We start from the raw sequence: 23,733 nt of genomic DNA on the forward strand, positions 1-23,733 counted from the left end.
GCCGCCATCCTGCAGCATGACCGGCTGCCTGGGAATGGCAGTCACCTACCTGTCTTACTTACCTCTCGAAGCCATCCGGCAGTACGACCGGCTGCGTGGGAATGTCAGCCATTCCTCAGCAGCTGGTCGTGCTGCAGGATGGCGGCCATTCCTCATCACGACCGGCTGCCTGGGAATGTCAGCCATTCCTGAGCAGCTGGTCGTGCTGCAGTACGGCGGCCATTCCTCAGCATGACTGGCTGCTGGGGAATCGCCGCCATCCTGCAGCATGACCGGCTGCCTGGGAATGGCAGTCACCTACCTGTCTTACTTACCTCTCGAAGCCATCCGGCAGTACGACCGGCTGCGTGGGAATGTCAGCCATTCCTCAGCAGCTGGTCGTGCTGCAGGATGGCGGCCATTCCTCATCACGACCGGCGGCCTGGGAAGGCCAGCCATTCCTGAGCAGCTGGTCGTGCTGCAGTACGGCGGCCATTCCTCAGCATGACTGGCTGCTGGGGAATCGCCGCCATCCTGCAGCATGACCGGCTGCCTGGGAATGGCAGTCACCTACCTGTCTTACTTACCTCTCGAAGCCATCCGGCAGCACGACCGGCTGCCTGGGAATGTCAGCCATTCCTGAGCAGCTGGTCGTGCTGCAGTACGGCGGCCATTCCTCAGCATGACTGGCTGCTGGGGAATCGCCGCCATCCTGCAGCATGACCGGCTGCCTGGGAATGGCAGTCACCTACCTTTCTTACTTACCTCTCGAAGCCATCCGGCAGCACGACCGGCTGCCGGGGAATGTCAGCCATTCCTCAGCATACTGTCCTGCTCCCATCCAGCAGCACTTAGTGATGTTTTGAAATGGCAGGCAGGAGACTCAACACCCCCCCCCCTCTCTCTCTCTATCTCTCTCTCTGTCTCCCTCCCAAAAGGTGAAGGAACACAAGACCAACAGAGCGTTTGGGTCGGCGAAGGTGTTCCTCACCCCGGAGGAGTTCGGCTGGCTGGAGCGCTGGTTGGTCATCCGCGCAGCCCTAAAGCCGAAGACGGACCTCGTGATGTTTACCGATGGCGACAGGAGGTTAAACAAGCTTTTGTTGCCAATGCAAAAAGCGTGGTCTGACTTCGGCTTGCCCGGCACCCCCACCGTCCTTGATATCAGAACATCTATAGCAACCTACGTAAGTGATCGTCCGACGTTTTTCATTCGATAACAGTACGTAAGAAGGGAATGTGCAGAAATGTCCTATATTTCCAAAGGCGAGGGATCACCTCCCTGCTGAGGAGCATCGTAAGATAAGCACAATAATGTGCCATGACATATCGACCGCAGAAAAATACTATGCGGTGGATCCGTCATGTAGCCAGCTTGCCTCGCTCCGAGGTATATTCGATGCACTGACGGACCCAGGCAAGAGGTGGGGAAAACCATCGATGCGCCAAAAGGTGGGTTTTCATGTGTCCTGCCATCTGGGAGCTTTCTCGGCTGCTGCCGGATTTCACCTTCCATCTCGCACAACCTAATCGATGTCCCTTTTCCATTTCAGGGAGCGGTGGTGGTGGTGGAGGAGCTGCAAGGCCGCGGGGGGGAGGAGGATCAGGAGGAGGAGGAGGCAGATCTACAAGGTGGATTTCAAAGGATAATTGCGCTGGACCACTACGAGGAAGAGGTGGAGACCACGACCGAGAAGGTGGTTTTTTTTTCATCTCTCCTGAACTTACCTGCGCATCACTTAGCTGCCTCTACGCCATCCGGGAGCTCTCTCGGCTGCTGCCGGATGGCTCCCTCCTCGTCGCACCCCCCACTCAATGTTGTTTTTCTCATTTCAGAGAGCGGTGGGGGACAAGGCCTCGGCTCCTAGAAAAGTCACCAAGAAGGTGGGGTTTTTTTGTCACCTCTCTCTCTCTCCTTGACTTACCTGCGTTGCTTACCTGCCTCGAAGAAGCCATCCGGCAGCAGCCGAGAGAGCTCCCGGATGGTGGAAATACAGCAGCAGGTTTCATGTGCTGCTGTATTTCCACCATCTTGCAGGACCACTGTCTGCTCCCAGATGGTGCATTTCCATCTTGCAGCACGACAGTCTGCTCCCAGATGGTGCATTTCCATCTTGCAGCACGACAGTATGCTCCCAGATGGTGCATTTCCATCTTGCAGCACGACAGGATGCCCAGCAAGCTGCAGCCCAGCATCCTGCTGCATCCAGATGCACTGTCTGCTGCAGAATGGCCGCCACGTGTGCTAGCTAGCTAGCTAGTGCAAATGGTGGTAGCAAGCTACCCTGTAGCTAACACCCCTATCCCATACATTTCCACATGATACTTACCATTTATTTTGTATTTTTATTTATCTTTATTAAATTTTTTTATCCACACAGAATGGCACCACCAAAGTCGTTGGCGGAGTGCCCTCTGTGCCTTTATAAGTTCCGCTACCTGGGGAAACACCTCATTGCCCGCCACTCGATAAGGAACCTGGACGAGCGGAAAGTACTGATCAACCTGGGGTCCAGGCGAGTCAACATAAGGGGGCTCACCTGCCCCATCCCGGGATGCGGGTACGCCCACTCCCGTCTGGATACACACCTCTCGGAGACGGGCCATCCTGAGATGGAGGCGGGTGAGCTCCTGAAGGTGGTTGAGCAGGTGAAGCGGGACCTCACAGTGAAGCAGCTCCGCGACCTGAGGGCGACCGATCCGGTCCCTCCCCTGGTCTCCTCCCTGGACCTGGATCCCGAGGAGGAGGAGATGAGGGAGGCTGGCTCCTGCAGGTCGCCGCCAGCCACCTGCCCACACTGCCAGGCGCTCCAGGCAGTGGTCGCGGAGCTCCAAAGGAAGATGAGGATACAGTTAAAAACGCTTTCGAAAAAGAAGAAGCGTATCGTCTACCTTCAGCAGGTATGTAACATTCATTCCCACAGTCAACGACCTATGTGACCTACCTGTGTTTTCCTTTCCAGCAGGACTGACTTCTCGCTGCGAGTTGTCCTCCTCCTCCTTTTCCTGCTGCCCTTTCGCAGCAGTACTTCCTGCGGGCGGGGAGTCTGCCATTTGTGAGCATCAGGCCGCAAACGGCAGATTCTTTTTGTTTGGTTTTCCCGTCTTCAGCAGCTGCAGCAGCAGGCCGCGGCCCTCCCTGGCGTCCAACTGCCCGCGATCCGCCCGGAGAGCGCTTCAGACCAGGACGAGGATGAGCAGGACGACCTCCCGCCGAACCAGCAGGCCAGTGGGAGCGGAAGTGGTGGTGGATTCCTGGCCTCATTCCGCTACCTCCCGCCGGCAGTCGGTCAGTCCCGTCCGTCCGTCCGTCCCTTCTTGCCAAAATCTTACCTTTCCTTCTCAAATGTCTTTTATGCAGTCCAGTACATGGAGTTGTACTGGAGTCACTTGAAGGGCCACACCGGCGGGAGGAAGCAAGTGGAGAATCAGAAGTCCAAGCTGGCCAGGATCCACCACTTCCTCAAGTTCTTGGCCAATGGCAGGAGGCTTACCGTGACGTGGAGGGCGCTAGACAATGTGCGGAGGATCTATGAGTAAGTCCCTCTCCGACGTACGCCGGCGAATGTTTTTTGATGCGTCCTCTCGTTGAACTCTTACCTTTTTTTTCTTTTTCCTGGAGCAGATGGCCAGAACACCTGCGGAGGGAGGGCAAGGCGGTCACCACCATCAAAGCATGTGGTGAACTCTATGGAGTTCATCACCTTCTTCCGCGAGACCCCCCCGCCCACCTCCCGGGTGTTGAAGCGCACTCTCGTCGCCGTTCACAGGGCGCTCTCTGCGACGGTCTCTGGGCTGGGGAGGCAGGTGGCTGTCCGCCAAATCCAGGTTAAGCGCGCAAAGCTCAGACACCTGGTCCCAAAGCGTCACCTCCGCGCTTGCCGGACCAGGTGCCGGGAGGTGATCCCTCGTGTGCTCGGTGAGTGAGAATTTTGTCACCTCGCGCGTGTGTGTGTGTCTTGTTCCTGTGTCCAGGCCTTTGAACGGGTTACCTTGAATTTGTTTTTCCCTCTTCTTTTCAGACCAGCTGGAGGAGGACTCCTCCGGGGAGGTCATGAGGAGGTTCTTCGGGCTCCTCTCCCTGTACGTCTGCTCCATATACGGACACCAAACCGGCGTCCTCCTGAACATGACGGTTCTGGAGGTCGCCGAGGCCAGGAGCGCCAGGGACGAGGAGCTCGACGAGGGCTTCCTCATAAACATAAGTCGAAGGATGCAGAGTTCCTGCTGCCATCTGGGCTCATTACTCGCTGCTCCGGGATGGCAGCCATCCGGAAGCATACAGTCCTGCTCCCGGATGCCCGCCATCCGGCAGCAGCGACTCCTTCCGTGGAATGGCAGGCAGCAACCCAACCCCCCCTTCTCTCTCTCTCTCTCCCCCAAAAGGTCAAAGAGCACAAGACGAACCGAGCCTTTGGCTCTGCTCAGGTGTTCCTGACCCCGGAGGAGTTCGGGTGGATCGAGCGGTGGCTGACCGTGCGCGCCGGGCTTGACCGCGCCACGGACCTTCTCATCTTTTCGGACGGCGACAGGCCGTTCAAAAACCTGCTCTCGTCCGTCCGGGATGCGTGGTCTGAATTGGGCTTGCCCGGCGCACCAACGGTCACGGACATACGAACGTCCATAGCTACCTACGTAAGTGATCATCTAACCTTTTGAAAGCAGTATGTGACAAGGAGATGTTGAAAGCTTTCCTTTATTTTCTAAGGCGAGGGATCACCTGCTGCCGGAGGAGCGAACCGTAATCAGTGGCATCATGTGCCACGACATCTCCACCGCGGAGAAATACTACGCAGTGGAGAGGTCATGCAGCCAACTTGCAGCCATCCGCCAAACGTTCGACGCGCTTACGGACCCAGGCAGGAGATGGAACCCGTCCTCCAGCCAAAGGGTGGGTTTTCACGTGTCCTCGACTTACCTGCCTCACTTACCTGCCTCCTCGAAGCCATCCGGCAGCAGCAGAGGACGCTCCCGGATGGCAGGCCCCGGGGCCTGCCATCCGTGAGCTGCTGCCGGAAGGCTCCTTCCATCTCGCACAACCTAATCGATGTTCTTTTTACGTTTCAGGGAGGATCTGTGGTGGTGGTGGCAGCGGCGGCAGCCGCCGCGGAGGAGCAGCCGGAGCAGCACCAGGGCCAGGAGGACAATGGCTTCCAGCATATAATAGCCTTAGACAGCTATGAGGAGGAGGTGGAGACCACTCCGGGCCGCAAAGCAACCAAGAAGGTGGGTTTTTTTTTTTCCATCTCTCCTCGACTTACCTGTCTGACTTACCTGCCTTGGAGAAGCCATCCGGCAGCAGCCGAGAGAGCTCCCGGATGGCAGGCTCCCTCCTTCTCGCACACCCTACTCAATGTTTTTTTTTCTTTTCTCATGTCAGAGAGCGGTGGTGGAGGAGGAGCAGCAGGAGGGAGAGGAGGACGTGTCTCCCAAAAAGAGGACAAGGGTGGGTTTTCATCCCTCCTCGACTTGCCGTTGTAACTTACCTGTTTCTTATCTGCTCACGTTTGAAACCTTCTTTTCACCTTTCAGAGCATGATGCGTCAGAAGGCGCTCTCAGACTCGTCCGAGGGCGCCCATTCCCTGGGGAGCGACCCCTCGAGACCTCCTGCGCCTCTGAGACGACGGAGGTCACGGAGTGCTCGTACAGCTCCCATTCCACGAAGCCGACCCCGTCGTCTCTCCCGGAGACTGACAGTTGCAGCAGGCAGTCCTCCGACATGCAGGAGGTCCCGGCCAGCCCTCCGGGAGTCTCCGAGTCTGAGCCACCGGAGCAAGCCGCCACCTCCACGGCCGAGCAACCCGCCACCTCCACGGCCGAGCCACCCGCCACCTCCACGGCCGAGCCACCCGCCACCTCCACGCCACCCGGCCCATCAACCGTGGGTTCTCCTACGGTGATGCGGCGGCTGCAATCAGTAAAGTCCTTTTTCCCCCCATCCACCGCCCCGAGGAGGAGCAGAAGTAGCCCCACGCCACTGACATTGCGATCCCGCAATGTCAGACGCAAGAAAGATTAGCCCCCCCGGTTTAGTTCAGTTTCCTTGGCTATTTATTGGCTAGTTAATTTGTACATAGTTTTTATATATGAGGTGTTTTTGTTGTATTTAATATGAAATTTTATTGTTGTAAATAGTTTTTAGGTTTTCAGTGTGTGTGTGTTTTACAGTACATCATGTTAATTTTTCTTTGCACTTTATATTTTTTTTATAGTGTTTGTGTTCAATAAAGTTAACCATGTTGTGTTTCATTGGACTTTTGTTATTCTTTATTCTTTAAATGAAAATAACAGCCATTTTGAAACATCACTTGCTGCTGCAGGATGGTTGCCATTCCTCAGCATGACTGGCTGCTGCAGGATGGCAGTCGCCAAGTGACTGCCATCCTGGCTTCGAGAGCTAAGTGTTACTTAGCTCTCGAAGCATCATCCAGTTGCAAGCCATCTGGCAGCAACTGGATGATGGCCACCATCCTGCAGCATGACTGGCTGCCGGGGAATGTCAGCCATTCCTCAGCAGCTGGTCCTGCTGCAGGATGGCAGCCATTCCTCAGCATGCCTGGCTGCTGGGGAATGGCCGCCATCCTGCAGCATGACTGTCTGCTAGGGAATGGCTGCCATTCCCCTAGCGCTTTCGTCGCTAAAAATCTGGTCTCGTTGGAACGGAATACTCGAGGTCGGGCTCTTTCGAGCGCCCCGGGTCCCGCGGTCCCACGAGGTCCGGTTCGGCCGCTACGATTTTTCAAAGTGGGCCCAAAATGCACCCGGATGGCTGGTTTTGGGGCCAGGCCCCTAAATAGGGTAAGTCACGTTCGTCCATCCGTCCGTCCCTTCTGCTTGCCAAAATCTTGCCTTACCTTCTGAAATCTCTTGTTTTATGCAGTCTAGTACATGGAGTTGTATTGGGCCCATCTGAAGGGCTCCACCGGCAGGAGGAAGCAGGTGGAGAATCAACGGTCCAAGGTTGCCAGGATCCACCACTTTCTGACGTTCCTTGCAAATGGCAGGAGGTGGACCGCGACCTGGGCTGTCCTGGAAAACGTCCGGCGCACTTACGAGTAAGGCCCCGTCCGACGTACGCCGACGAATGTTTTTTGGCGTCCACTTACCGTTTTTTTTTCCCCCCGGAGCAGATGGCCGGAAAACCTGTGGAGGGATGGGAGGGCGGTGACCACGGTCAAGGCGTATGTGGTCAACGTGATGGAGTTTATCTCCTTTTTCAAGGAGACGCCCCCGTCGACCTCCCGGGTGTCAAAGAGGACCCTCGTCGCGGTCCACAGGGCGCTGTCCGCCACCGTGCTCAGGAGACGTGTGGCAGTGCGCCAAATTCAGTTCAAGCGGGCCAAACTCAGGCACCTGGTCCCCAAGCGCCACCTCCGCGCTTGCCGGAACAGTGCTCGGTGAGTGAGAATTTTTTTCACCTTATTTCACCTTATGTTATTCTTATTCTGTTATTGAATATGTCAGCCATTTCAAAACATCACTTGCTGCTGCAGACTCCCTACCATTTGCGAGCAGCAGGCTCTGCTGCCGGATGTTCACCGTCCCGCAGCAGGGCCTGCTCCTCGCAAATGGCAGCACCTAAAAATGCATTTTTTTCAATGGAAAATTGAAAAAAAAAAACAATTGAAAATTGAAAAAAAATGATTCGCCCCGAGTCCTCTTCAGAGGAGGACGACGATGAGGAGGAGCTCCCGCCCAACTCCACGGTTTCGAGCGATAACATGGGTCGCGCACAAGCTCCTAACTAAACTGGGCGATCATGAGCTCACCGGGTACCGCGGGATCACGCCCGACAAGCGAAGGGAAGGGTTGATCGATAGACTGATAGCCACGTACTTAGAAGCTATGGATGATGACACGCAAATGCAAGATGCCGAAACTGAAGAGGAACAGGAAGCCTTCAAAGCATGTCGAGCAGAGGTCGCCTATCATCCTAGCATCGCAATAGAGGTTGCTACTCTGGAAGGACATCAGGGACCTCGAGTACCTCAGTATGACTAGGAGTAAAGGGTCAGACAGGGAATTCAGCAGTGAATGCGTGTTTATATGTATATGTGAGTAATCTGCTGGTGTGTGAAGTTCAGATTTTATTTAGTACCTGATCAAATCAAGTTGTGGAGGGAGTTTAATTTTAGAGGTCTCAACACTGGATGTGCATTCAGATCAGTCGCTATACACGCAGCTCGCTTTGCACAGTGTCCAGCAGAGGCACCGCCGCCTGCTCCAGTTCGTTCAGGCAGTGTTTCAGTCACACCTCATGGGAAATGTTACAAAAATTGCTGCGAGTTAAACAAGAGGATTAATAACACCAGATTGCATCCAAGGGTAGTGTTTTTAAAACTCACTAATCAATACTTAAATCTGGCACACAGGACCTTACTGTCATAATTTGACACTTGACTGATCAAATTAGTCATGTGTCAAATGACACATGACACACCACCTTTTCCACCAGAAAAGGTGGTAGAGTCCTGGCTCCCTTCCGCTTCCTCCCGCCGGCAGTCGGTTAGTCATGTTCATCCATCCGTCCGTCCGTCCCTGCTGCTGCTTGCCAAAATCTTACCATACCATCTGAAATCTCTTTTATGCAGTCCAGTACATGGACTTGTATTGGGCCCACCTAAAGGGCTCCACCGGCGGGAGGAAGCAGGTGGAAAACCAGAGATTGAAGGTTGCCAGGATCCACCACTTCCTCACCTTCCTGGCGAAAGGCGGGAGGTGGACCGCGACCTGGGCCGTTCTTGAAAACGTCCGCCGCATTTACGAGTAAGGCCCCGTCCGACGTACGCCGACGAATGTTTTTTGGCGTCCACTTACCGTTTTTTTTCCCCCGGAGCAGATGGCCGGAAAACCTGCGGAGGGATGGGAGGGCGGTAACCACGGTAAAGGCATACGTGGTGAACATCATGGAGTTTATCTCCTTTTTCAAGGAGACTCCACCGTCGACCTCCCGGGTGTCAAAGAGGACCTTGGTCGCGGTCCACAGGGCACTGTCCGCCACTGTCTCTGCGCTCGGGAGACGTGTGGCGGTGCGGCAAATCCAAATCAAGCGGGCAAAGCTGAGGCACCTGGTCCCCAAGCGACACCTCCGCGCTTGCCGGACCAGGTGCCGGGAGGAGATCCCTCGCGTGCTCGGTGAGTGAGAATTTTTTCACCTTGTGTGTGTGTATGTGTTCCTGTCTCCAGTCCTTTGAATGAGTTTCCTTGAATTTTTTTTCCTCCTCCTCCTCCTCTTTGTTTGCAGACCAGCTGGAGAAGGACTCCTCCGGGGAACTTGTGAGGAAGTTGTTCGGGCTCCTCGCCCTGTACATATCGTGTGTATGGGCACAGGATCGGCGTCCTCCAGAACATGACCGTTCTGGAGGTCGCTGAGGCCAGGACATCCAGGGACGAGGAGCTAGACGAGGGCTTCCTCATTAACGTAAGTGGAAGGATGCAGACTGTCTGCTGCCATCCAGCAGCAGACAGTCCTGCTTCCGCATGGTGTGCCATCCGGCAGCAGACAGTCCTGCTTCCGTATGGTGTGCCATCCGGCAGCACCGAGTGATGTTTTGAAATGGCAGGCAGGAACCAAACCACCCCCCTCTCTCTCTCTCTCCCCCTCCCAGGTAAAGGAACACAAGACCAACCGAGCCTTTGGCTCGGCTAAAGTGTTCCTCACCCAGGAGGAGTTCAGCTGGCTGGAGCGGTGGCTCGTCGTCCGTGCCGGGCTGAAGCCCAAAACGGACCTTGTTATCTTCAACGAGGGCAACAGGAGGTATGACAAGCTCCTGTTGCCCATGCAGAGGGCATGGTCCGATCTGGGCTTGCCCAGCACCCCGACCGTGCTAGATATCCGGACGTCGATAGCCACCTACGTAAGTGATCGTCTGATGTTTTGCATTTAATAACGGTACGTAACAAGGGAATGTGGACAACTTTCCTTTATTTCCGAAGGCGAGGGATAACCTCCCTGCTGAGGAGCGGAAAAAGATCAGCGCAATCATGTGCCATGACGTATCCACCGCCGAAAAGTACTATGCGGTGGATCCGTCATGCACCCAGCTTGCCTCCCTCCGACGGGTATTCGACGACCTGACCGACCCAGGAAAGAGGTGGGGCAGACCATGCTTGCGCCAAAAGGTGGGTTTTCACGTCTCCTCGACTTACTTGCCTCGCTTACCTGCCATCCGGCAGCAGCCGAGAAAGCTCCTGGATGACAGGCCGCTGAGACCTTCCATCTCGCACAACCTAATCGATGTCCTTTTTCCATTTCAGGAAGCGGTTGAGGAGGAGCTGCAGGTCGAGTAGGAGGAGGAAGAGGATCCCGAGCATGGATTTCAAAGGATAATTGCCCTCGACCACTGAGGAGGAGGTGGAAACGACCAAGAAGGTGGGTTTTTTCATCTCTCCTGAACTTATCTGCATTACTTACCTGGCTCTACACCAGGGGTCCCCAAACTACGGCCCGCGGGCCGGATCCGGCCCGCCACGTCATTTGGTCCGGCCCCCTGAACAATGCCAGATCCGGCCCGCCTCCTCATACCAGAGAGCATTCAGTGTTTTTTTTTTCATATATTGTATTTTCCGGTTTATATGTGGATTTTTCGTCAACCACCAGGGGGCTTTTGAGCAAATGTGAAATTTACTTTCCCTCAATGGAATACTAGTCAGTCCCAGTCACCGTTTCACTCACGGTTTTTTCCATTTGCATTCTGGGTAAAAATCCATCTAAAAAATGTGTTGACCCCGGCGTGGACGGCGCTGGATAACGTGCGCAGGATCTATGAGTAAGGCCCTCTCCGACGTACGCCGGCAAATGTTTTTTGATGCGTCCTCTCATTGAACTTACCTTTTTTTTTTTCTTTTTCCCGGAGCAGATGGCCGGAACACCTGCGGAGGGAGGGCAAGGCGGTGACGACAATCAAGGCATATGTGGTGAACTCAATGGAGTTTATCACATTCTTCAGAGAGACCCCCCCGCCCACCTCCCGGGTGTCGAAGCGCACTGTGGTCGCCATCCACAGGGCGCTCTCTGTCACGGTCTCCAGGCTGGGGAGACAGGTGTCTGCGCCAAATACAGGTAAAGCGGGCGAAGCTCAGGCACCTGGTCCCCAAGCGTCACCTCCGCGCTTGCCGGACCAGGTGCAGGGAGGTGATCCCTCGTGTGCTTGGTGAGTGAGAATTTTTTCACCTCGTGTGTGTGTGTCTTGTTCCTTTGTCCAGGCCTTTGAATGGGTTTCCTTGAATTTTTTTTCCTCCTCTTTTCAGACCAGCTGGAGAAGGACTCCTCCGGGGACGTGATGAGGTTCTTTGGGCTCCTCTCCCATTACATCTGCTCCGTGTACGGACACCGGACCGGCGTCCTCCAGAATATGACAGTTCTGGAGGTCGCCGAGGCCAGGAGCGCCAGGGACGAGGAGCTCGACGAGGGCTTCCTCATCAACGTAAGTCTAAGGATGCAGAGTTCCTGCTGCCATCTGGGATCATCCCGCAGCAGCGAGTCCTGCCGTGGAATGGCAGGCAGGAACCCAACCCCCCTTCTCTCTATTCCTCCCAAAAGGTCAAGGACCACAAGACCAACCGAGCCTCTGGCTCGGTTAAGGTCTACCTGACCCCGTAGGAGTTCGGGTGGCTGGAGCGGTGGCTCGCCGTCCACGCCGGGCTTAAGCCCTCGACGGACCTCGTTATTTTCACGGAGGGCAACAGGAGGTTCAAGAATCTCCTGTTGCCCATTCAGAACGCGTAGTCCAACTTGGGCTTGCCCGGCACCCCCACCGTGACGGACATCCGTACGTCGATTGCCACCTACGTAAGTTTTTTGCATACGTAACAAGGAAATGTTGAAAATTTTCCTTTTTGACCAAAGGCGAGGGATCACCTCCCTCCCGACCAGCGCAGAGTCATCAGTGGCGTAATGTGCCATGATATCTCGACGGCTGAAAAATATTATGCCGTGGACTGGTCCTGCAGACAGCTCGCCGCCATTCGCGGCACATTTGATGCCCTGACGGACCCTGGGAAAAGGTGGGGGAAATCCTCCTCCTCGGGCCAAAAGGTGGGTTTTCACCTCCCTCCCGGATGGCAGGCTGCCGGATGGCTCCTTCCATGTTGCACAACCTAATCATTGTTTTTATATTTCAGGGAGCGGTGGTGGTGGCAGCCGCGGTGGAGGATCTTATTGAGGAGCAGCAGGGCCAGGAGGAGGAAGAGGACTCCCGCCACGGGTTACAGCAAATCATTGCTCTCAACCACTACGAGGAGGAGGTAGAGACGACTTTGGCTCAAAAAGACACCAAGAAGGTGTTTTTTTTTTCCATCTCTCCTCAACTTACCTGCGTTACTTGCCTGCCTCGAAGCCATCCGGCAGCAGCCGAGGAAACTGCCGGATGGCAGGCTGCAGGGGCCTGCCATCCGGCAGTTTCCTCGGCTGCCGGATGGCAGGCTAAAAGTCGGGTCTCGTTGGAACAGAGTACTCCGGGTCGGGCCCCTTCGGGCGCCCCGGGTCCCACCGGCGCACGAGGTTCGGTTCGCCCGCTAGGATTTTTCAAAGTGGGCCCAAAATGCTGCCGGATGGCCAGGTTAGTGGTTAGGGGACTAAATAGGGAGCGGAAGGCTGTCACCACGGTGAAGCTCTATCTCGTAAATATAATGGAGTTCGTGGGCTTCTTCAAGGACACCCCGCTGCCAACCTCGCGGATGACCAAGAGGGCCTTGGTGGCGGTCCACCGTGCCCTATCGTCATCCATCTCCGGTCTGGGGAGACGGGTGGCGATGAGGCAGATTCACGTAAAAAGGACGAAGCTGCGGCACCTCCTGCCCAAGTGCTACCTCCAGATGTGCCGGGCGAGGTGCACAGAGGAGATCCCCCGGGTCCTCGGTGTGACTTTTGTCATCTCGAGTGTGCGTCTCACCTCATTCCTCTGTCCAGGCCTTTGAATGCATTTCCTTGAATTTTTCCTCTTTTCAGACGAACTGGAAGAGGACCCCTCCAGGGAGAACACAAGGAAGTTCTTTGGCCTCCTGTGCCTGTACATTTCCTGTGTCTATGGACACAGGACCGGCGTCCTCCAAAACATGACGGTGAAGGAGGTCGCCGTGGAGCGCCAGGGACGAGGAGCAGGACGAAGGCTTCATCAACATAAGTCGAATGATGCTGAGTTCCTGCTGCCATCTCAGATCATCACTCGCTGCTGGGGAATGGCAGGAACCAACCCCCCCTACCCCAACCCTCCCCCCTCTCCCAACAGGTCAAGGAGCACAAGACCAACAGGGCCTTTGGCTCTGCCAAGGTGTTCCTCACCCCGGAGGAGTTCGGGTGGCTGGAGCGGTGGCTTGCACGCCGGGCTGGGCTGAAGCCCGCCACCGACCTTGTCATCTTTAGCGACACCCACACGAGGTTCAAAAATCTCCTGTTGCCAGTTCAGAAGGCATGGGCGGAGATGGGCTTGCCTGGCGCCCTGACGGTCACCGACTTTAGGACCTCTATTGCCGCCTACGTAAGTGATTATCTAACGTTCTGCATTTTGAAAACGGGACCCAACAAGGAAATGTTGAAAACTTTCCTTTATTTTTGAAGATGAGAAATCACCTGTCGGAGGACCAGAGGAGGGTCAACAGAGTTCTAATCCAAAAGATTAGAGTCCTTGTTAAAAGGCGTTTTGACTAAAGTCTGAATGGTTAGAGTCCTTGTCAAACGGCGTTTGGATTAAAGTCCAAGAGGTTAGAGTCCTTGTCAAACGGCATTTGGACTAAAGTCCAAAGGGTTGGAGTCCCAGTTGACGGCGTCTCAACTAAAGTTCTACAGCTTTTTATTTCTCTCTCACCGTTTACGTTTTAATGATGTTTTTTAAATCTCTCGCTGTTTATTACATGTTTTTATTTTAATTATGTAAAGCACTTTGAAATGCCCTGCTGCTGAAATGTGCTATATAAATAAAATTTGATTTTATTTATATTATTTGTGCTTCTCGGGAATATTATGAAACTAAATTCAGGGAATATTATGAAACTAAATTCAGGTCTGTAAAGTTTAGGGTTACTATGGTAACATACATTTTACCCAACAATGAGCCACATCTGCAGTGTTTTCTCTGTAATAAGCACAGATTGTGGCTGTAAAGTGAAGGCGGTGGCTCAGATTTCACCTCCACATCCTGTTACTGTTGAGTAGCTTTTTACCCACTCAGTGTGCGACTTTGGTTGAGGTTCCATACAACAATAAACATTGTTGTGAAAATAAGTTCAAAGAACCAACATGGTCACAAAGTAACCTGAAGACGGTTTCTGGATATTTCCTGCAGAAACAGACTGAGGACGGCGCCGTGCCGCTGTGGTCGCCTGAGTAACGGCGAGGGACATTTTCCTCTTTTCGTCTCTGCTGAGTTTTGTGACAGAAAACAAAGTGGAGAGGCTGACACCTGAGAAATGCCACGGAAGGCGCTGGAGCGTTTTATCACAGCCGGCCGATCAGATTCAGCTGCGTTGTATCTGAGATGGATCGGACCAGAACCGGCAGGTGTCATCTGTCACCAGAAACAATCAACCCGTCCACTCAGTCAAGCTAAGGAAGTTCTGAGTATCCAGGACAGAAGTTAATAAAACCTGACTGGTTGAGATTTTTTTTTAGCAGGTGGTGGAGAATAAAAGCTGATTTAAATTCTTTACTCAACTCTAAATTACACCTCAAAGGCATCCACAGGAAATCTTTAATTACATCCTGATTTAAATCTTTGAATGTTCTTTTTGTCCTTGGGAAGAAAACGGGTCAAGAAAGAATTTATTCGCTTTCCTGGTTGGAGATCTGTTATATTAAAACAGAATTATGTCCGGCGCTGAGGCTCTGGTTTATTAAACATACTATATTGCCAAAAGTATTCGCTCACCTGCCTCGACTAACATATGAGCTTCAGTGGCATCCCGTTCCTCAGAGGGTTAAACGTGTCGTCGGTCCACAGTTTGCAGCTGGATCAGCTACATTTCTCCTGGAAGGCTGTGTTGTGTATATGGGGATTTTTGACCATTCCTCCAGAAGCGCATTAGTGAGGTCACACACTGATGTTGGACAGTCTCCGCTCTAATTCATCCCAAAGGTGTTCTGTTGGGTTGAGGTCAGGAATCTGTGCAGGCCAGTCCAGTTCATCCACACCAGACTCTCCGTCCATGTCTTTAAGGACTTTGCTTTGTGATCATGTTAGAAGAGGAAGGAACTAGCTCCAAACTGTTCCCACAACGTTGGGAATGCTTCCAAAATGTCTGAAGCATTCAGCGTTCCTTTAGCCCAGCTCCTGAAAACAACCCCACACCATAATCCCCCCTCCACCAAACTTTACACTTGGCACAATGCAGGCAGACCCGTACCATTGTCCTGGCAACTGTCAAACCCAGTCTCTTCCATCAGGTTGTCAGATGGAGAAGCGCAATTCATCACTCCAGAGAACGCGCCTCCACTGAGAGTCCACGGTGGCATGTTTTACACCACTGCATCCCAGGGTTTCCCCCAGAAAACTTGCTAAGCCCGGTGGTCGGGGCGTTGAGGCAGTCCACCGACAGTGCACCGGCGGTCCACCATGTTTTTGTATTAAAAGATGCTAAGTTGACAGGAAATGTAAAAGTATTACTGTGTAATTATATGTTATGGGAAAAGCTCTCCAGTGAAATGCTATTTAAACCCACAACTAGTCTAAAAACAACAAATATGCACTTCTGTTTAATCCAAATTAAGTCAGTGGCTCCATCAGGCCCCATAAATGCTAATAATTTATAACACCACAGATACATAAATGTAACACTTGTTTATTGAGATTATCAATCCTGTTAAATTTTATTCAGTTGTTTAGGCATATGTAAATTAAACGATTTTAAATCTTTTAACATTTAAATACAAGATTTTAATAAGCTGGCAAGTTTACTTTGTAAAACTTCAAAGAACAATATTCATAGTTATTGTTTTGTTACCATAGCAACAATCTGATGCTGTGAGTTTAATCTTTGAATGTACACATATTACTAAACTGCGATGATAACATTGCTTTTTAGGCTTGCCAATTACACTGCTCCCTTCTCCCATATTTCACTAAATCTAACACAGAAGCTGTTAAAGGTGCTGATATTTTTTGCAACAAAAGGGGCCCCTAAGTCAAATTCTGCTCCAGCCCTCATACAGCCTTGGACCGGCCCTGCATGATGAGGTAATCTGCTGCACTACGCAGAGATGCGCAACAAACGGGAGATTTAATTCAATGCTGCTATGTGGATTTAGTAGCTCTTCCATTTCGTGTCTGTTGAGTTTTTAATAAGCGTCACAGAAACTATTCTGGTTGGTCGAGTTTATGGGACGAGTTTCTCAGATATGCGCGCGACTGCGCGTATTAACTCTAAGAAGACAACGCATTTGATATGGTTTGATGCATCGTGTAACCAGAAAAATACTAAAATAATATAAAATCAGCGTGATGTGTGACTCCAAGGAGACCGCGAAAGCTCCTCACCGGGCTGAACCTGCATGATCAGGTTAGCGTCGCTTATCCACAAACTCTCCGGCCAACCGGGACCACAGACATAAACTTTACAGGGAAGATAGACACAGAGCCACACGCTGGGCAGCGTGTTGAGATGTAAACGCCGCATATAATTGTTCGTTCACAAAGATAAATCATTCTCACCGGTCCACAACGCACCTCTGAATTCACTACAAGTTATTCCTGCGGTTCACATGGAGCTGCGCAACCAGAGCTAACGCAGCGCGTTTTAAACTCTTTCTCCAAAGGATCATAATTCCTCACAGTAGGTTTATGTAAATATCCATACACGTCAGCCTGAGTCCAGTTTGAGTGAAAGAAGGCGTGCGATCCCGCTGAGGTAAAGCAGCGGCAGCGCTAGGCAAAGCGCAGAGGTGTGATTGGACCGAACGCTGTCGAGTTTAAATGCATAAACTATAAACCTGTTTATTATAAACCCATCCTTAAGGAATAAATCTGCTCTGCTAGTGAAATGCTAAGAGCAAAAGAGACGCTTGCAGCCCGGCTTTAAAAAAAAAAAAATTTTGATTTTTCCCCCCCTAGAAACGTAAACGAGCAACGCTTAGCCTGGCGGCGGGGCTAGTAAAGCATGGCGGGCCGCCAGGCTTATAATACACTGAGGGAAACCCTGCATCCAATGCTTTGCATTGCACTTGGTGATGTATGGCTGGGATGCAGCTGGTCACCATGGAAACCCATTCCATGAAGCTCCCTGTTCCTGAGCTAATTTGAAGGCCTCATGAAGTTTGAAGGACTGCAGTGACTGAAGAAAGTTGGCGACCTCTTCGCACTCATCATCCGCTGACTCCGCTCCATCATTTTACATGGCCGACCGCTTAGTGGATGAGCTGCTGTCGTTCCCAAACACTTCCATTTTCTTATAATACAGCCCACTGTGGAATATTTAGGAGCGAGGAAATTTCACAACTGGATTTGTCGCACAGGTGGCATCCTGTCACAGTTCAACGCTGGAATCACTGAGATCCTGAGAGATAAACATTCTTTCACTAATGTTTGTAAAAACAGCCTGCACGCCTCGGTGATTCACTTCATTCAGCTGCGGCCGTCAAAGTGATTGAAACACCTGATTCTGATCTTTTCACTGCCAAACACTTTTGGCAGTATAATGTATGAACTTGATGTGTTTCTGTGCTTCGAGAAAGTATTCACAGCCACTTGAAGTTGGTTCAGATTCCTAAAGATTGAGCTTCAAGAAGGAATCCTGTTGTGAATCAAAAGAAAAGTCTGTGTTGTCTCAGAAGAATTATTAATATTTGATTAAAAGTGCAAAGCTGGAAAGAAAAGAGAAGAAAACTCCAGCGGTCGAAACAAACACAATCAGCCTGCTTGTAATGTCAGGGAGGCGATGATTTCCTGTTTTATATGATGATAAATTAATATGAAAATCAAAGGGTTTGGAAGTTCAGTGTTTGTTTGATGGAAGAGTTTTCAAAAGCAGAAACCTGTTAATGTGTCATCCAAACGACTGGCTGAAAGACTAAAAACCAACAAAATAAGACGCGTACCTTCTCTCTTGCTCTATCCTCATCACCTAATCCATTATTTACAGTACTGATGACACCATTGAGGAGCTTTAGTTCAATGCTTTCTGATATAAACTTGCCCAAAGGACACACAAATCTGAATGAAAAAGTTTGGAAACTCTTGAGGATCAATCTTCAAACGTAGAGACTCCCGTCGCCAGTCATTCTGTGGATCTGAAGCCGAGCACTTTGCATCAACGAGGCGACAAAACTGAAACAAAAATCTGTTTAAAAATTAATCACAGGCAGCGGGAGATTCAGGAGGACAGGAGGATGATAAAGTCTGAGGAAACGGCGGCAGCTTATTGGGTTTAATGAAGCTGCTGCTGCGATCCGATCCCATCATAACCTCCTCTGTTTGATCTTCTCCTTGACGGAGGCACAAAGAAAAGGAGAAGGAAGCCTAAGGAGGCGACTTCCACTGACTCTACAGCAATCCTTCCTCCAGAGCAAGCATGTGGTGACAGTAGAGAAAAATACGTCACCTTAACACATTGGCAAAGCAAAGGGAATACAAATCAATTTGGTATTCACCTTGGGGCTCAGAAAAAAAGGCTGTTTCCAAGCATTTCCTGGTCCTCAGAGAGCCAGAGAAGCCCACAGCTTCTGCCGGTTCTCTCAAACCAAAAAGGATTAGGACTGAAATGAATCGTAAATGAAAAAACTTCATTTTGCCATTTAGAATGAAATTTTACATGGTAGAAATTTTGGGAGCCAAAAACGGACATTTCCATATCTGCATTCGGTTATGTAGAAGGTAAACTGTGTTTCCAGCTTCAATGGGAGTGACTGAGCATTTTAAAGTCCTACAGCAGTGAGAGGCACACTGCACATTTCATGTGGAGACAAAACTCTGAATTCATCTGAATATTCTGGTTTAACATCTCCCAAAAGTCCTAAAGCCTAAGCTTTGGTTGTATAAAACTCATCAAACTCTGGCGTCAGATGGGCATTCATTTCTTGCAGCAGGTGAACAGCCTGGTAGTCGTCTCTGAATCCACCCAGATCTCCATAGAAACCCAGGAAATGTTTCCCTTTTCACTGTTAATGAAGAGGAAACCTTTCAGTTCTGGTTCCATGTGACCGGATGACCTCACACCTCCAGCCCGGTGTGAGACCAGTGGCCTCATTATCCAGCAGCTTTCCTGATGTGGAGAAGCCTCTTCATTTTGATGGGGCCCATGGGGGCCTTTTTAACCCACCTATGCCGCTCCTCGGGAGGTCCGGTCATTATGTTGTTGTGGTGAGTGTCCGGTAAAGTTCAGCGCCGGACTGTCTGCTGCTCTGGGTATTCACCCAGCCTCCTCTGCAGCTCTCCTCCAGCTGCTGTTTGTGTGGATTTGCATCTGCTTGTACATGCCTGGGTTGGGCTGTTTGTGTCGGAGAAAAGGAGCTTATATCCACCCCAGGATTGAATCAGGAGCTGTTCCGGCACTCTGTGTCTCCGCTGTGTTTCTGTGTTCGCTCCGGCACTGTGTGACTGTGTGACGAGCAAACAGACAGCGGCGGTAATTGAGAGATCGTCGTCAGCGATGTCTAGTCTGGTGTTCTGGGAACTGTCGGCGCTCGGGTGGATCCAATATCTGCTGCAGTAAAAGACTGTGTGAAGGTGAGCAGAGTTAAAGGTTGTCACCTGAGGATGGCTACTCTCCCTCTGTGTTTGGATTTGTTTATCGAGGAAACGGTGACTGGATTCAGGCGGACACTTTGGCTTCAGGGAGCTGGCTGCAGCTGCCCAATCCTGTTTATCCGACTCCGTCAAGGACACCTTCACTCAGGGAGGGAGTGAAAACTCCCACAGGGGAAAGTAAAGATGATGAAAGCCTGGAGAACTTTATTGATTTGAAAAGATTCATATCAAGACTTTATCTTTGGTTGAAATTCAACATCCATCTCCCGACAAATCAGAATCAAGAGTATTTCTGTCAAAAGAAACTGATAAAAGCCAGAGAAAATGCAAAACAATGCAGGAGGCAGACAAAAACATCAGGAATAATAACCATCTGAGGGGAGTTAAGACTGACTGACTACAGGAAATTCTCCCTTAAAATTGCTTTAACATTTTCTTTCAATCGTTTGTCACCAACACTTATTTTATAGTGCTCAGCTATTTTTACTAATCGTTCTCTAGAAATGGTACAATTAGCTCCAGAAATTCTGCTGATGGAGATTTATTAACGTCTCCAACAGACATTCTTAATCACAACAGTGTTTCAAAGTTTAAAGTAAATTGCTGACAATCTGTGCAACACCGAACAACCAACCTGAACCTCCCCTCTAACTGCCTATCAGAAACTAGCTAGCTCAACCCTAGTCTTCAGAGATCAGGGACGGTGGGTACTTATGCACTAAATACCAGTAGAGTGGAAAAGGCGACCAGAAAACCGGCAACCCCCCAACTCTATGGCTGTGCCCCCGAGACAACTGCTCCAACCGTATGATCTCACACTACTGTGTCTGAGCACATGAATCCCAAAGGGGAGACACGCTGAAGCCTACAGGGGAGCCGGTTCAGATCAGCCATTCTTAGCTGCACAAACCTGTCAACAATCAACACTGGACTCATCAGATGAAATGAAAGCAAACAATTAACCCCAAACCAGAGAAAAAGAGGAGAAAAAGAAAAACCATTTCCCCAAAACTAAACTCAAGATTCCCACACTAGCTTCCCAGTTAGACTAACTAACAATGCTTACCAACTAACAAAGAAAAAACTCACTCAAATATGAACGAGCCCCCCATTTGTTGTGGTCTGGCTCTGAAACCATAGCAAATTAAAGGGAAGCAACGCATGGGATAACTTAAAATTGCGTTTAGAGGAGAGGGAGAAAGAGGCAAAGAGACAGAAGGAATGGTGCGTCTTCAGCTGGATCTGATGTCATTCTGGAGACACTGGCCAGCTGCCTCCATTTCCAATCAGCACCAGTTAGAAACTCTGAAACAGGGATGTTAGAGACCCAGAGGAAAGGCCAGTTCTGGGTTGTTACTTCAACCCTGATCACGCAGTTCAGGTGAAGCATGTGAAAAACATGCAAAGGTGACGGGACGAAGTGTTTAGTCTGAGCTTTACCAGATGAATGAACAAAAGAGAAACATCCAAGTCATCGGCTGATGTCTGAGTCGGATGAGCTTTCAACCCGAAGTCGATCGATGATTTGATTAGTTTCTGTCAGCAGACATCAAAACTGGAAATTACAAAGAAATGTAAAAAGGACAGTGAGATAAGTTCTCCGTTTCTAATTCACCACCAGTGAAGGCAGCAAACAGGCATCTATAGCAATGTTTCTTCATTCTTTATGTTACATGTCCCAGGACTGTTACCATGGTAACAAAGTGATAAGTCTACAAAAATACATTAAAAGCAGAAATGAGCACGTTTAGCATTTGTCATCAAGTTTGCGTCTCATTAATTTGCAAAAGCTTATTGCATACAAACGTTTCCCTGAGCTCTGATTCCTATACTTCAACTGCTAATAACTAAAACAGGAGTGTTTTAAAATGTCTTCAATCTGTTCATAACATCTAAAGCTGTAGCGTTTTGTATTGCACTCTCACCAAGAGGGCTTTAATATAAATCAAACATTAAATACATAAATTATATAGACATATTGCAAATAACATTAGGTTCAGACTGTGCTCAATATTAATTTGCTGAATTGTAACGTTTAAGCACTTAAGCATATCAGCAAACCTTATCTTAAACAATTAACCTTAAGCAAATGAACATGCTTTCCAAAATACTTTTTCTCAGCAGTAATTTCTTTAGTTATCACATTGAATAAAACACACAGCTGGAAACCAATCAGTTTAACGTGGCGACATGCCTTCAAGACAATACACAGGGCAAACCTGACCCACCTCTACCAGCGTGTACTACGCCGCCGAGAGCGGCGGAGTGAAACAGACTCGTTTTAACGTAAAAACTGATTATAAATCACATTACGACTCTTTTTCTAACATCCGCACAGTTTAACTACATTTTGAGGGAACATTTCTGATCGTTTGGTTGATCACTAACCTGTAGAAAAACGGACAAAGCACAGCGGTAGCTTTAGTCCTCGTGTAGCTTTCGTCATCCAGTTTGCGTCTGCCATTCCAGTCCGGCGTTACACTCGCCCACAAACAAAGGTTCCGCAAGCATGCTGCTCGCATTTATCAGTCCTTTCCTCCAAGAAATTAAAATAAAGTGTGATGTCTTTCAGAAATAAGATTATCTTTGGGTAATGGTTATTTTTGTTTTGTCATGTTTTACATTAATTGTTCACGTCTTCATTTTGAGATTATTTGATTTTTCTGATATGCTGTTCATTGGTAAGTGTTTAGATTTTTATTTTAGTCTACAGTAGATCCCTTTGAGTCCTGTTTAGATCCCTATGTGCTCATTTTTGTCATTTTCTGAACCATATGATATTAATTGTTCTCACATCCTTTCCATGTCACTAATCACCTTCCTAGCAGGTGTGAGTTAATTTCCTTCTTTTGTTGTCAGATCCTTTTGTTTCCTGCCATGTCAGTTTGATCTTATACCCGTTTCTATTTTGTTTATCTGCACTTGTGGGTTCTTTTGGCCCCAAATGAAAGAAACTTGAGGCCAAAAGAACCTCAAATTTGTTAGCCCCACTAAGATAGTTCATGGAGCCACTGGGCCAGAAGGGACTTTATATAAATGAAACAGTAAATAAAAGTTTAGCATGTCAATGAAAGGAAAAAAAAAACTGCTCTGAGATGACAGTAGCTGGAGGACACATTTCGTTGTTTTGTTTTTAATGACAAATCAGTCAGAAAATAAGACAAAGCTTTGAGGGTTTTTTTTTTGAAAGATGACAATTTTGTTGTTCATTTTAAAAAATCAAAGTCTTTTCCAACAAAGCTGTGACTTTTTAAGGTCAATGCAGCTGCCAAGTCACGACTTTGTGAAATGAAAAAGTTTAACAGGTTCAGAACCAGGTTTCTGTGAGACCCGAGTCTCATTTCAGGTTTTGAAACATTTCAGACTTTTTATGATTTGTTTCTGCTGACCTTGTAGCTCTGCCTCTGAATTACAGCAGCGGCCAGCCTGAATACAAATCCTGCGGCTGCCGCCGGCGTTTCTGAGCTCCTGTAAATGCATCAAAGTCTACATGATGGAAATTTACATTACACAGGAGAAAACCGGTAAGCTTCAGAGATCACAGCCCTGATTCATCAGCTGTGCAGCTTAAAAACATGTCTGACGTCCAGATATCAGAACCTAAGCACTCCTGAGGGACTGAGGTTCAGTTTGGAAACAGCTAACAGCTCCTCCGGGTTCTGCTAACCTTGCTCCAATACAAGGTGGGAGATATTTAGGCCGACAAATAGAAGGTACAGGAGAAACAATTTCCTGTCCTGTCAGATGAGTCTGACAGAATCCCTCAGAACCGCCAACCGTCCAAACGGGTCTTCATGACGGCTCCTCGCCCGTTTATCACCGCATCAATCTCAGCCACCTCAGCTGCATCTCATGAAATTATTTCCAGCTCAGCACTTCAGTCTGACGTGATGGATCATGGCAGCATCATCAAAGCTTCAGAGAGCGTAATGAGGTGAAAGACTGAGTTTTATTCCCCTGAAATCAGCCAAACAGAAACGGAACGACTAAAAATCCTGCTGATAGCGACCAAACATCCAGGCTGCACGTTTCTGAAAGCAGAATGGGAGGCTGATCTTTTAGGTCAGCGTTTCTCAAACT

The sequence above is a fragment of the Poecilia formosa genome, unplaced genomic scaffold (genome assembly GCF_000485575.1).
Source record: "Poecilia formosa unplaced genomic scaffold, Poecilia_formosa-5.1.2 Scaffold217, whole genome shotgun sequence".
Taxonomy (NCBI): Eukaryota; Metazoa; Chordata; class Actinopteri; order Cyprinodontiformes; family Poeciliidae; genus Poecilia; species Poecilia formosa.